At 43.7% G+C, this 16,097-nt stretch overlaps 1 pseudogene; it reads right to left on the bottom strand.

Annotated features, from left to right (window-relative positions):
- Positions 1-16,097, bottom strand: part of LOC139382554 (neural-cadherin-like) — a 103,363-nt pseudogene that overhangs the window by 50,246 nt on the left and 37,020 nt on the right.

The following is a 16,097-nucleotide window of genomic DNA, read 5'->3' as shown; positions in this document are numbered from 1 at the left end:
GCAGCTGGGTAAACAACCAGGGCCTGTATGAGTCAAGCTGCTGCAGTGTCTCATACAATTACTGAAAACTAAAAAATCCAGGTCTATGATCAGAACTTTAATGGGCCTAACAATCACCCCTGTGATCCCTCTTATAATGGTCAAGTTAACATCAGGGCCAGATACAATTAGCAGAGTGGAGAGAGTGTGTGGGGGTCGAATGTTCTTAAGCCCGATAGGAATGATTTGCAATCAAGAATCATGAAATGCTGCAACACAATGCTAATATTTGCCTAGGGTGTATCAATTACTAATTCAGACAATACAGAATAGGTACACAGAAAGACAGAAAGAGCACCGCCATGCTCTGCTAACTTGGGGAAAGGCCTGGGTCCATATTCACAAAGAATCTTAGTGTTGCCTTTTAAATCATGAAGAATAAAAGGGGGGACTTGATCCTAGATCAGCACACCTACTCTTAGAGGCTTCGTGAATACGAATGTCTAAAAGTTTATGGAAAGTTGGGACTCACCCCTCCGGCTGTGAAAGTAAATCTCCTTCTCTCCATCCTGGTGGGCGTTGTCATTCTGGTCGCCCACGGTGATGGTGAGCGTGTTGGTGACCGTCATTGGCGGACGGCCGCTGTCCGTCATGACCACGGGCAGGAGGAACTCCCTCTGGCGCTCACGGTCGAAGCGGCGCAGCGCTGTGAGCGTTGCCGTGCCATTGCCATGGTCCTGCAGGTGGAAGTCGGGGGCGTAAAGACGGGGAAGGGCGAGGGAGAAGGGAGGCCCATTCTCTGGGGAGTCCCTGTCGATAACATGGAGCAGCGTGGAGGTCTGGTTGAGCCACACCAGCTGTGGAGCAGGGCTGTTCTCCCAGAGGACAGGGGTGTAGGCCACTTCCAGCTCTGGCCCATTGTCATTAACATCAAGCAGGCTCAGCTGGACCGTGGCGCTCCCCGTCAACGCCAGACTCCCGCGGTCTGTCGCCATGACAACCAGCTGGTACTCGGGCATTGTCTCTCTGTCCAGCGGGCGGGTCACGGTCACAATGCCGTCTCGGTCCACTATAAAATTACCGTACGGGTCTGACTCCGGGGAGATGCTGTAGACTATTTCCCCATTCAGGTCAGAGTCTGAGTCATTGGCCATCACCTGGGTGATGCTGGTTCCTACGGCAACATCCTCCACTAGAGGAGCGAGGGGGTAGAAGGTGGTGGTGAACTCAGGGATGTGGTCGTTCTCATCCAGCACCTGGATGATGCATTGGATGAGGCTGGAGAAGTCAGAGTCCTCCACCTGGATGGTGAGGTTGAAGCGCTGCTCTCCGGGCCTCTCATAGTCCAGCCCCTTCCTCAGCTTCAGACTCCCAGACTGCTCTGCTCTGTGGCTCACCATGTAGAACCTCTCCCACTGGTCCCCCGCCACCACACTGAAGCCCAGCAGGCCGTGAGGGCCAGAGTCTGGGTCCACAGCTTCCAGCTCCAGCACGGTTGAGTCTGGAGGGCTGCTCTCAGACACACGAGCCCCACACCACTCATCTTTGAACCGGGGGGTATGGTCGTTCAGGTCCATGATGATGATAGTGGCGGTAGCTGTACCCACCATGTCCCCTCCATCCCTGGCTTCGACCACCAGCTGGTGCCGCTCTGCCACCTCCCTGTCCAGCCCGCCGGTCACCACGGAGATGGTGCCCGTACTAGTGTCGATTGTAAATAGTTCCTCAGAATCTGCGTCACGGGCGTTCTTGATGATACGATAGGTGAGGATGGCGTTCTGACCCACTGCCGTGTCGTCAAGGTCTGCCGCAGTCATCTCCATGACAAAAGTTCCTGGGGGTGAGTTCTCGGCTACGTTGCCGTGGCAGCCATCGGGTGCGCAGGTGAAAGCGGGCTCGTTGTCATTGATGTCCCACACGTTGATGATGACATCAGTGAAGCCGGTGAGCCCCTCCCCTTTCTCGTCCGTGGCCAGGACCACGAAGCGCCACACTCTCCGCTCCTCGCGGTCCAGCGTCTTCTGGGCGTACATCTCCCCCGTGTTCTCATTAATCATAAACTGAGAGTCCGCCCCCTGACCATGGAGAGAGTAGCGGACGGCGTCCTGGTCTGCATCCTTGTCTGGGTCCGTGGCCGTCACCTGGTGAGACACCCAACTCATCAGCAATCAACATCTAAGAGTGTGTGTGTGTGTGTGTGTGTGTGTGTGTGTGTGTGTGTGTGTGTGTGCGTGTGTGTGCATGTGCGTGCGTGCGTGCGTGCGTGCGTGTGTGCATGTGCGTGCGTGCGTGCGTGTGTGTGTGCATGTGCGTGCGTGCGTGCGTGCGTGTGTGTGTGCATGTGCGTGCGTGCGTGCGTGTGTGCATGCATCCGTGTGCCTGTCTTTCTAAGCAAGCATCCCATCAATCTATCTTTACATCCGTTGTTTATGTAATGAATAGCAGACTTGTCATGTACATGCATGACATACAGAAGCAAGTATTTGATATTTATGCTTGATAAAGATTATCCTGGCTAGCTGACTGTTTGTGCATTCAAAATGAATCCCTGCCTTGTCCATGAACAAAACTATGTTTTGATTCAAGCAGAAACAGAAAGACACCCAGGCTAGAGACCGAAATAACTTGTAGAGTGACATGTAGTTATTAGCTATAGCTAGCATATATACAGTTAGTATACAGAAGCATGCATTTGACATGGTTGATTGAGCCTCGGTACCTGACCGCTCAAACAGAAACAGACTGGCACCCAGGTTAGAGAAAGAACACACACCTGGAGCACAAAGACCGGTGAGCCATCTAGCTCCTCTGTCACTGAGCCATAGTACTCATTCATGGAGAAGACGGGTGCCTCATCATTCTTGTTGACCACGTTGACCACCACGGCGGCGTAGTCCTCCCACTTCCCGTCCGATGCCAGCACCAGCAGCTTGTACCTCTTCTGCTGCTCGTAGTCCAGAGGCTGGGCGACAAAGATGGTTCCCACCTCAGGCTCCATGTCAAACACCCCCCCTGTGTTGCCCGAAGTTATCTGGTAGCGCAACTTGGCATTGGCACCTGGGGAGGGACCAGGGAATTTAAGAGGGGATTCTGGGGGATGGAGTTTTAGATGCTGTACTTAGAATTTGGGCAAGTCTGAAATGGCTCCCTATTCCTTACTTAGTACAATACTTGTTTGCCCCATAGTCTCTGTTAAAAAGCAGTGCTTCATACAAGGAACATGGTGCTCTTTCATATGCAGTCTCAGTACATACAGTTGAAGTCAGAAGTTCACATACACTTGGAGTCATTAAAACTCGTTTTTCAACCACACCACAAATTTCTTGTTAACAAACTATAGTTTTGGTAAGTCGTTTAGGACATCTACTTCGTACATGACACAAGTAATTTTCCCAACAATTGTTTACAGACAGAATATTTCACTTATAATTCATTGCATCACAATTCCAGTGGGTCAGAAGTTTACATACACTAAGTTGACTGTGCCTTTAAACAGCTTGGAAAATTCCAGACAATTATGTCATGGCTTTAGAAGCTTCTGATAGGCTAACTGACATCATTTAAGTCAATTGGAGATGTACCTGAGGATGAATTTCAAGGCCTACCTTCCAACTCAGTGCCTCTTTGCTTGACATCATGGGAAAATCAAAAGAAATCAGCCAAGACCTTAGAAAAAAATTGTAGACCTCCACAAGTCTGGTTCATCCTTGGGAGCAATTTCCAAACGCCTGAATGTACCATGTTCATCTGACAAACAATAGTAAGCAAGTATAAACACCATGGGACCACGCAACCGTCATACCGTTCTGTCTCCTAGAGATGAACGTACTTTGGTGCAAAAAGTGCAAATCAATCCCAGATCAACAGCAAAGGACCCTGTGAAGATGTTGGAGGAAACAGGTACAAAAGTATCAATATCCCAAGTAAAACGAGTCCTATATCGACATAACCTGAAAGGCCACTCAGCAAGAAAGAAGCCACTGCTCCAAAACCGCCATAAAAACAGCCAGACTACGGTCGGCAACTGCACATGGGGACAAAGATCATACCTTTTGGAGAAATGTCCTCTGGTCTGATGAAACAAAAATAGAACTGTTTGGCCATAATATCCATCGTTATGTTTGGAGGAAAAAGGGGGAGGTTTGCAAGCCGAAGAAAACCATCCCAACCGTGAAGCATGGGGGTGGCAGCATTATGTTGTGGGGGTGCTTTGCTGCAAGAGGGACTGGTGCACTTCACAAAATAGATGGAATCATGATGACGGAAAAATATGTGGATATATTGAAGCAACATCTCAAGACATCAGTCGGAAAGTTAAAAGCTTGGTCGCAAATGGGTCTTCCAAATGGACAATAACCCCAAGCATACTTCCAAAGTTGTGGCATAAAGGCTTAAGGACAACAAAGTCAAGGTATTGGAGTGGCCATCACAAAGCCCTGACCTCAATCCTATAGAACATTTGTGGGCAGAACTGAAAAAGTGTGTGAGAGCAAGAAGGCCTATCAACCTGACTCAGTTCCACCAGCTCTGTCAGGAGGAATGGGCCAAAATTCACCCAACTTATTGTGGGAAGCTTATGGAAGGCTACCTGAAACGTTTGACCCAAGTTAAACAATTTAAAGGCAATGCTTCCAAATACTAATTGAGTGTATGTAAACTTCTGACCCACTGGGAATGTGATGAAAGAAATAAAAGCTGAAATAAATTAACATCTATGAACATTTGAACATCTAGGCCATGTTCTGTTATAATCTCCACCCGGCACAGCCAAAAGAGGACTGGCCACCCCTCATAGCCTGGTTCCTCTCTAGGTTTCTTCCTAGGTTCTGGCCTTTCTAGGTAGTTTTTCCTAGCCACTGTGCTTCTACACCTGCATTGCTTGCTGTTTGAGGTTTTAGGCTGTGTTTCTGTACAGCACTTTGAGATATCAGCTAAGAAGGGCTTTATAAATACATTTGATTTGATTTAAAGTTCCTTGCCGTCCACATCACCACCATTCTACCTTTCTACCTACCTAAATCATTCTCTCTACTATTATTCTGGCATTTCACATTCTTAAAATAAAGTGGTGATCTTAACTGATTTAAGACAGGCATAGGATTAAATGTCAGGAATTGTGAAAAACTGAGTATAAATGTATTTGGCTAAGGTGTTTGTAAACTTAGACTTCAACTGTATATACAGTACCAGTCAAAAGTTTGGACACACCTACCTAAGAGTTTTTCTTAATTTTTTACTATTTTCTACATTGTAGAATAATAGTGAAGACATCAACACTATGAAATAGCACATATGGAATCATTTAGTAAGCAAATAAATATATATTTTAGATTCTTCAAAGTAGCCACCCTTTGCCTTGATGACAGCCTTGCGCACTCTCGGCATTCTCTTAACCAGCTTCACCTGGAATGCTTTTCCAGCAGTCTTGAAGGAGTTCCCACATATGCTGAGCACATGTTGGGTGCTTTTCCTCCACTCTGCTGTCCAACTCACCCCAAACCATCTGAATTGAGTTGAGGTTAGGTGATTTTGGGGGCCAGGTCATCTGATGCAGCTCTTCTTCTTGGTCAAATAGCCATTACACAGTTTAGAGGTGTGTTGGGTCATTGTCCTGTTGAAAAACAAATAATTGTCCTACTAAGAGCAAACTAGATGGAATGGTGTATCACTGCAGAATGCTGTGGTAGCCATGCTGGTTAAGTGTGCCTTGAATTCTAAATAAATCACTGACAGAGTCACCAGCAAAGCACCCCCACACCATCTCACCGCCTCCTCCATGCTTCACGGTGGAAACCACACATGCGGAGATCATCCATTCACCTACTCTGCATCTCACAAAGACACAGCGGTTGGAACCAAAAATCTCAAAATTGGACTCATCAGACCAAAGGACAGATTTCCACCAGTCTAATGTCCATTGCTCATGTTTCTTATACCAAGCAAGTCTCTTCTTCTTATTGGTGTCCTTTAATAGTGGTTTCTTTGCAGCAATTTGATCATGATCCTGATTCACGCAGCCTCTGAACAGTTGGTGTTGAGATGCTGCTGTTACTTGAACTCAGTGAAGCATTTATTTGGGCTGCAATTTCTGAGGCTGGTAATTAATTTATCCTCTGCAGCAGAGATAACTCTGGGTCTTCCTTTCCTGTGGTGGTCCTAATGAGAGCCAGTGTTATTTCATAGTGTTGATGTCTTCACTGTTATTCTACAATGTAGAAAATAGTTTTAAAAAATAAAGAAAAACCCTGGTTGTGTCTAAACTTTTGACTGGTACTGTATATCCATTGATTCTTGAAGAATATAACTTATAAATGCCTCATGAGCTTAGTTCAACTGTCACAATCCATGCAAACCCAAAATATGAGCTTGTTTTACTCCAATGTTTGTAATCATTGTAAATGTAAACAAACACTTTATAGCTTCATAACATGGTTAAAACAATAATTTTCATATCATGGATGGTCAGTCCTTGCATCCATACTGTAGCTCTGTCTACTAATCTGAGAATGGTTATATTTCTCCAGTCCCACCCCTCAGATTTTAACCATAACAGTGGTGGGGTGCCCATTTTGTTATTGTTACATTTGTAGATTTGCCCTTTAAACAGCTGCATATTATCAAGATATCAAAGTGTCACGAACAAAAGGTAAACAATTGCCCTATAGCAAATGCAGCATATGACAAAATTTCCCAAACAGCATGCCTAACGAAAGAAAGGCACCCTTTGTGAAAAATTCCTCTTTTTTTATTCGTTTTCTTAAATATTTTTCAGATTTGCACTCTCAAAATCACACTTTCTAAAGATTTATTTTTTTTAAATTGTAATTTGATGTTCTAAGTCCACAACAATGCTTAAACCACGTCATGGAACCATTTTGGAGGTCTGGGAAAATTGACTATTTTTGTAATAATAATGTCTTCTTTTTTTGTTGGACCTGGCTCCCCAGTGGGTGGGTCTGTGTCCACCCAGGCCCACCTATGCCTACGCCCCTGATGCAAACAGGGCATGATGACTGAATTGTGCATCACAAAAAGCCTACAGCATCAACCAAGACTTAAGATCATACTTTTTCAATACCTGGTTTACATACCCATTGTTGCCTTAGTTAGCATTTACTGGTAGATATCATGAGTTGAAACATCTTTCCTACCTACCCTGCAGGCTACCGATGTCATTCTTCTGTGAGCTGTTCCATGTCAAAACCAGTTGAGAGCTGTGTGCTCTTGCTGCCTGCAGATGATAGTCAGTTGAAACTAGGCTGTGTGCGGTTTGCATGTGAATATATTTCACATGGTTTGCAAATGTTTGCGCCACTCCGCAAACATGTCTATACTAGATATAAAGACTGCAGGTATTACTGTTTCAAGAAAGAATTGTATATATTTGGCCTGGCAAAGCGGTTTTATGCGCTTACTGAATGGAAGTTGATAATTACACGTTTTTTACTCTGCTGGTCTCGGGTGGTCTCTGGAAGAAATGACGAGTCCTCACTGTCCGAGACCGAGTCAAGACCAAGTACAAATGCATCTGACACTGAGACAAGACCAAGACACTCAAAATGTGGTCTTGAGACCAGACTCGAGACAGGTTGAGTACTACAGCATAGCACTTTTCATGTAGCCTACTTTTGGCCAGCTAACCACCGATCAAGCAACATTATGGACTAAACGTTCAAATCCTGTTGCTGACAGATTATTTTGCTGGAACAATATAGGTCAAATTAAGATCCTACATCTGTATGTCACTATGAGGGTTGAGAAATCAATGAGGAAGTAGATTTCCAGTGTGTGTCCATGGAGACCGTCCTGTGGGCTAATTTAGCCAGATAAAATAGTCCTATGGATATTTCATGACTCCCCTTTAAACCAGTCTGTTGTGTTAAAGGAGCTACAAACCCAATGAAAATACTAGTCTAATCTCTGCTATTAACATAAATCAGCAGACAAAGTGCTCCCTCAGGGCTTTCCTATAAGCTTCTACTGCAGTTGAGCCCATGTGTGGATAAAAAAAAGACAGATTGGGTTTAGGCTCCTTTAAATGCTGGGGGCTGGTGTTGTCTGGTTGTTCATCTTGGCTTGGTTGCAGCTAGTGCTAAATAGGCTACCCTATAAACTAAGCAGCACCAACCCCCGCTTGCGATAAATACTTGATTAACAACCCAAAACATAGCTGATATTACACAGAGTGTTGCCGCTGTACAGGGGATAAACTGGTTTATCACACCAAATCCCACCCACCTACTGTACTGTGCAGGAGAAGTGTGTCTGTCTTTTTAGAACATATGTAGTGTTGCATTACTTGACTATTAAATGGCTGCGTCTTAATGTAGCATGGTGCTCAGCTTATCTCGTCTCAGCATGATTCCAGCAGAGCTACATCCAGATGGGGAGATGGCACTTGTGGTGTGTCATTTTGGAACATTTTAACCCTTCACTGCCCACATTGTCTCTAAAACTAGACGAGTCTAGGTTTGGGAAAAATGTAATTCTGTGATTGACAGTTACCTCTGCACAAAGTCTAATGTCTTACCAATGACAGTTTGGGCCCTGCACAGAATGTGAAAAATGTACTTTTCGCTCAACTTTTTCATGAAATGTTATACCTGTGCCAGGTTACCTGCCTCACTGGCTTAACATGCTCTCCTGAGAAAAAATAAATGTTACACATTCACTAATTTCACTGCCATTAGTGCAAAAGTGCCATCACTGGTGGAAATTCTTGGGCTTCGCTGCTCTCTCTCTTTCTTCCTCATCCTTGCTTCCATACCTTCATCTTCGTCATTAGCACTGACAGTGACAACAGCTAGGCCGATATCTGCATCCTCGTCAACCCCAACTTCATAGAGGCGCTGAGCAAAGACGGGTTTGTTATCGTTCACGTCGCTGATGAAAACCCGCACATATGCTGTGTCTGCAAGAAGAATGACAAGCAAGAGAGAGATTAAACACCATACAACTCGCTCTGTCATCCTCCTCTCTCTCATCTCATCCTTACACTTCTCTTTCCATCTCTTCCAATCCCTCTTTTCATCAGAGGATGTTGTCAGTCAGTGTGAGCCAATGACACTCTTGTGGGGAGCGAAGCACTTAACCTAATGTAATGTGCCTCACTTGACATGCAAATCAGAAATAATGTTATTGTCAACAAGGTGTTCGGGATTACAGAAAGTATTCAACCAGGGTAGATGGTTCACTGTTTTAGCCAGGTAACATTTTGGCAGCAAAAAACTTCCTCGGGAACAGACTTTTCTGAAATAAAAAAAGTTGAAGAACCTATCCACTTCTCCTCTGGGATGGCAAGTGTTTACATCTCTGTCTGTCTGGTTCCCTTTTCACACCATTCCTTGTTTTTAACTCGTACATAGATATATTTAGCTAAATACATTTTGTGACGTGTTTGGCAGATGTGATAGGCTCAGTAGGTAGGAACATGGCCATGGACTGCTATTTTTCTGTCTGCATTCCCCTGCACTCTCTCTCTCCCTCCCTCCTTCCGGGGGTAAACCCGACAGACAGGTAGTATTTACTAAGGAGATGAGCCCTTCTGCTGGTGCAGATATGTGGTAGAAGACAGCGGTAACACAGCGCTAAGGTTCATTTGGAAATGCTAAGCAGCCCCCTCACATCCCCTAAAGAAAAGGCTTTGCTGTTCACCCTTACCTCTAATACCTTCTCCGCAAACATTTGCGATACCAAAACAGAATGCATTCTGTCATCATGTAGGACCAAGCCAAACAGAAATTCTGATTTCTGAAACAGTCAATTGAGAAATTGAAAAATATTTTGTAAAACGATGTACCACAACGCTCACAGCGTTTTTTTCTATAGGGAAGAGACAAGAGGCTGTCTGATTACGCTTGTTCTCGCAGGAGGAAAATGAATAGAATGCACTAGGCAATTCTTGTCTATGTAAAACAATGTGCATAGTGCATGAATTCATTTTTAGTTTTGATTGATTTACGTTTTTTCCAGATGAGGGATGAGAAGAGAATCCTCCAGCCCATTGGGTATCTCACTATACCCCCATGTGCCATGTCTTGAAATATGCAGAGAGACAGATTAAAAGTATGTTACATTGTAATACTTCTGACAGCCAATTTTCTGGCTCTGCCCAAAACTTCTGGACCTTATAGCATTCCCAGAAAGCATAGATTATTAAGTCATATATTCATTTTACACAAGACATGGCTCTGCCATTGTGCTGCAGAATTTGTGGATAATAAATTCGATATATTAGTTTACTCTGGATTAAGTGTACATTTTAGTTAACTGTAATTTCATTAGGTATGCTTCAACTTTCCCTCCATCTTGTTCAAATTGGTCTGCCATGTAGTACACTTCTGTCTATAGCTAACATGAGCTGCTCAGTATGTGTGGGTAATCCTTTCTACCGTTGCATTTCTGAAAGGTATTACTAACAACAACAAATGTGTTGCTAAGGGGATCAAGTTTTGAAATCAGTGGATTACCCAGTGGAAGCAAAGTATGATCGCTAAGGAGATGGAGAAAATTCATGCGTATAATTGCAAATGCGTATGGAGTCGAAAAGAGAACACAGAAGGCTGTGTTGAATGAAACACCTGTCTATGGATTACAACATTAAACTAAGGGCAACCATGGCATCTGTGACAGGGAGGGAAAAGCGTTCAAAACATGTATACGGTAAGAGAGTCTAGCTAGATATTATATTATGCATTTCTAATTTTGTCAGAAAGTCAATTTCATTGCAAGTTAAAGCGTACTGTTAAGTAGCTAGCTAACCTTAGCTGGCTGGCTAGCTAAGGTTACGTGTATTATCTGTGTAGTAATATTATTCATATCTCAGAGCCATTTGCATTTCTAGTTATAGCCTAATGTTAGCTAGCTAGCTAACATTGAACCTAGTAGTTGGTTAGCTTTAGCTACTGTATGTGTACATTCATGCAGGGAAGTAACGTTAAGAGTTGGGATTGGTTCATTGTTTATCTAGCTAGCTAACTACATGTCTAAACAAAAGACTCCACTAGGCAAGTAACCATTTCACGGTACCGTTTACACCTTCTGTATCCTGTGTATGTGACAAATAAACCTAGATTTTATTTGATATAGTTTGTGTTTATCAGAGATGGTAATGTGAAAAACAACATGACCTGCACCAAAGTCAAATTAGGATATAACGTTAGGCCAATGACACAGTGTCCAAGTTCTAAAATTCTCAGGTAGAACGCCCTGCTTTTGTATCACAGCCGGCCATGACTGGGAGACCCATGAGGCGACACACAATTGGGCCGGCGTCATCCAGGATAGGCAAGGGTTTGGCCGGACGGGATGTCCTTGTCCCAACGCGCTCTAGCAACTCCTTGTGGTGTTCCGGGCGCCTGCAAGCTGACTTGCATCACCAGTTATACGGTGTTACCTCCAACACATTGGTGCGGCTGGGTTCCGGGTTAAGCGAGCAGAGTGTCAATAAGCAGTGTGGCTTGACAGGGTCGTGTTTCGGAGGACGCATGGCTCTCAACCTTCACCGCTCCCGAGTCCATCTGGGAGTTGCAGCGATAGGACAAAACTGTAACTACCAATTGGATATCATGAAATTGGGGAGAAAAAGGGGGAAAAGTACAAAATAAAATAATATACACTACCGTTCAAAGGTTTGGGATCATTTAGAAATGTCCCTGTTTTTGAAAGAAAATAAAAAAAATTGTCCATTAAAATAACATCAAATCGATCAGAAAGACAGTGTAGACATTGTTAATGTTGTAAATGACTATTGTAGCTGGAAACGGCTTTTATGGAATATCTACGTAGGCGTACAGAGGCCCATTATCAGCAACCATCACTCCTGTGTTCCAATGGCACGTTGTGTTAGTAAATCCATGTTTATCATTGTAAAAGGCTAATTGATCATTAGAAAACCCTTTTGCAATTATGTTAGCACAGCTGAAAACTGTTGTGCTGATTAATGAAGCAATACAACTGGCCTTCTTTAGACTAGTTGAGTATCTGGAGCATCAGCATTAGTGGGTTCAATTACAGGCTCAAAATGGCCAGAAACAAATAACTTTCTTCTGAAACTTGTCAGTCTATTCTTGTTCTGAGAAATGAAGGCTATATATCATGATTAGTAGAAAGCAAATTACAGACTCCTCTTTAAATTTGCGTATTCCTCCAAAGCTCAGTTGTCCTGAGTCTGCACAACTCTGCCAGGACTTAGGATCAAAGGAGACACTCAAGTGTATTAGTACTATATCTCTTGACACAATGAAGATTTAGAGGCCATGATTATTTTCATCAATCTGCATACTGGACCATATTCCAACTAAACTACTGAAAGAGCTGCTTCCTGTGCTTGGCCCTCCTATGTTGAACATAATAAACGTCTCTCTATCCACCGGATGTGTACCAAACTCACTAAAAGTGGCAGTAATAAAGCCTCTCTTGAAAAAGCCAAACATTGACTCAGAATAAATGAAAAACTATCTCCCATTCCTCTGAAAAAATAAATCTGTTGCACGGCAAATCATCTGCCTTCCTGAAGACAGACAATGTATACGAAATGCTTCAGTATGGTTTTAGACCCCATCATAGCACTGACACTGCACTTGTGAAGGTGGTATATTACCTTTTAATGGCGTCAGACCGAGGTTCTGCATCTGTCCTCATGCTCCTAGACCTTAGTGCTGCTTTTGATGGCATCGATCACCACATTCTTTTGGAGAGATTGGAAACCCAAATTGGTCTACACGGACACGTTCTGGCCTGGTTTAGATCTTCTCTGTCGGAAATGTATCAGTTTGTCTCTGTGGATGGTTTGTCCTCTGACAAATCAACTGTAACTTTCAGTGTTCCTCAAGGTCCCATTTTAGGACCACTATTGTTTTCATTATATATTTTACCTCTTGGTGATGTCATTCTGAAACATAATGTTAACTTTCACTGCTATGCAGATGACACACAGCTGTACATTTCGATGAAACATGGTGAAGCCCCAAAATTCCCCTCGCTGGAAGCCTGTGTTTCAGACATAAGGAAGTGGATGGCTGCAAATGTTCTACTTTTAAACTAGGAAAAAAACAGAGATACTTGCTATAGGTCCCAAGAAACAAAGAGATCTTCTGTTGAATCTGACAATTAATATTGATGGTTGTACAGTCGTCTCAAATAAAACTGTGAAGGACCTCGGCGTTACTCTGGACCCTGATCTCTCTTTTGACAAACATATAAATACTATTTCAAGAACAGCTTTTTTCCATCTACGTAACATTGCAAAAATCTTAAAATTCTGTCCAAATATTATGCAGAAAAATTAATCCATGCTTCTATCACTTCTAGGTTTGTCACGTACTGACCTTTATTTCCTTTGTTTTGTATTTATTTAGTATGGTCAGGGCGTGAGTTGGTTGGGCAGTCTATGTTTGTTTTTCTATGATTTGGGTATTTCTATGTTTCGGCCTAGTATGGTTCTCAATCAGAGGCAGGTGTCATTAGTTGTCTCTGATTGAGAATCATACTTAGGTAGCCTGGTTTTCACTGTGTGTTTGGTGGTGATTGTTCCTGTCTCTGTGTTTTGCACCAGATAGGGCTGTTTTTGGTTTCCACGTTTATTGTTTTGTAGTGTTTCTGTTTTTATTAAACATGAATCAATATAACCACGCTGCATTTTGGTCCGCCTCTACTTCACCACAGGAAAACCCTTACAAGGTTAGACAACTGCAATGCTCTATTTCCCGGCAAACCGGATAAAGCACTAAATAAACTTCAGTTTGTGCTAAACACGGCTGCTAGAATCTTGACGAGAACCTAAGAACTTGATCATATTACTCCAGTTCTAGCCTCTCTACACTGGCTTCCTGTTAAGGCAAGGGCTGATTTCAAGGTTTCACTGCTAACCTACAAAGCATTACATGGGCTTCCTCCTACCTATCTTTCCGATTTGGTCCTGCCGTACATACCTACACATACGCTACGGTCACAAGACGCAGGCCTCCTAACTGTCCCTAGAATTTCTAAGCAAACAGCCAGAGGCAGGGCTTTCTCCTATAGAGCTCAATTTTTACGGAATGGTCTGCCTACCCATGTGAGAGACGCAGACTCGGTCTCAACCTTTAAGTCTTTATTGAATACTCATCTCTTCAGTAGGTCCTTTGATTGAGTGTAGTCTGTCCCAGGAGTGTGAAGGTGAACGGAAAGGCACTGGAGCAACGAACGGCCCTTGCTGTCTCTGCCTGGCCGGTTCCCCTCTCTCCACTGGGATTCTCTGCCTCTAACCCTATTACAGGGGCTGAGTCACTGGCTTACTGGTGCTCTTCCATGCCGTCATTAGGAGGGGTGCGTCACTTGAGTGGGTTGAGTCACTGACGTGATCTTCCTGTCTGGGTTGCCCCCCCCCCCCCTTTGGTTGTGCAATGGCGGAGATCTTTGTGGGCTATACTCGGCCTTGTCTCAGGATGGTAAGTTGGTGGTTGAAGATATCTTCTAGTGGTGTGGGGGCTGTGCTTTGGCAAAGTGGGTGGTGTTATATCCTGCCTGTTTGGCTCTGTCCTCGGGTATCGTCGGATGGGGCCACAGTGTTTCCCGACCCCTCCTGTCTCAGCCTCCAGTATTTATGCTGCAGTAGTTTATGTGTCAGGGGCTAGGGTCAGTCTGTTATATCTGGAGTATTTCACCCGTCTTATCTGGTATCCTGTGTCAATTTAAGTATGCTCTCTCTAATTCTCTCTCTCTTTCTTTCTTTCTCTCTCAGAGGACCTGAGCACTAGGACCATGCCTCAGGACTACCTGGCCTGATGACTCCTTGCTGTCCCCAGTCCACCTGGCCGTGCTGCTGCTCCAGTTTCAACTGTTCTGCCAGCGGCTATGGAACCCTGGAATGTTCACCGGACGTGCTACCTGTCCCAGACCTGCTGTTTTCAACTCTCTAGAGACAGCAGGAGCAGTAGAGATACTCTGAATGATTGGCTATGAAAAGCCAACTGACATTTACTCCTGAGGTGCTGGCCTGTTGCACCCCCGACAACCACTGTGATTATTATTATTTGACCCTGCTGGTCATCTATGAACATTTGAACATCTTGGCCATGTTCTGTTATAATCTCCATCTGGCACAGCCAGAAAAGGACTGGCCACCCCTCATAGCCTGGTTCCTCTCTAGGTTTCTTCCTAGGTTTTGGCCTTTCTATGGAGTTTTTCCTTGCCACCGTGCTTCTACACCTGCATTGCTTGCTGTTTGGGGTTTTAGGCTGTGTTTCTGTACAGCACTTTGAGATATCAGCTGATGTAAGAAGGGCTTTGTAAATAAATTTGATTTGATTTGATACTCCTCCCTTCACAGTACAGAGCAAACTGGCTCTAACCGGAATAGAAAGAGGAGTGGGAGGCCCCGGTGCACAACTGAGCAAGAGGACAAGTACATATTATATATATAATATAATGCCCTGCTTTCATTTCATCACACTCACAACCATAAGCTATGTTCTGTAATTATCTCGCCATTAACTTGTAAATATTGATCTTGTTGTGAGTTTATTTCCCTGTAATAATGAATAAAAATTAGCTGAAGTTAAGATTTTGTCAGCTATAAGATATGGCCATTATTTGAACTTCACATTAACTAACTAGCTAACAAGCTAGAAACGAACCAAAACATTGTTTAGAAAGTTTATTTTAGTTGCCTGGTTTGCTAGATTGACATACAGTATACTAAATTCATTTTTAAATGGATGGGTATATTGGTTTTAAAATACACCAGTTATGCTATTTTGGACCACCAGGCTACTGATGTCATGCAGCCTGTCATTTTTGTGTTTATACTTTTTCATAACGAAAATGACAAGTTTGATGTTGGACGACAATAAAATGTTCATAATGTCACTGCGACAACTTTATACAGACATGTCGATAGACGTTGTATAAACCAGCCTTTAGTCTAGAAATGTGTGGTTGTTTTGTACACTAGAGTACTCACTCTGTTTAGCACATGGCCTCACATGTGAATCATTAAAAAGATGGGTGGGGCTAAGGCTTAAGATGGTGGGAATGATGCTGAATGGGTGTAGACAAAAAAAGAGCTCTCTAGTAGGTATACCAAAACATTCAAGGGCCATTTCCTCAAAAGTGGGGTTACAAGATTATAAACTTTC

This window comes from Oncorhynchus clarkii, chromosome 2 (assembly GCF_045791955.1).
Source record: "Oncorhynchus clarkii lewisi isolate Uvic-CL-2024 chromosome 2, UVic_Ocla_1.0, whole genome shotgun sequence".
NCBI lineage: Eukaryota > Metazoa > Chordata > Actinopteri > Salmoniformes > Salmonidae > Oncorhynchus > Oncorhynchus clarkii.
This window is presented reverse-complemented; position numbering and strand designations above follow the sequence as displayed.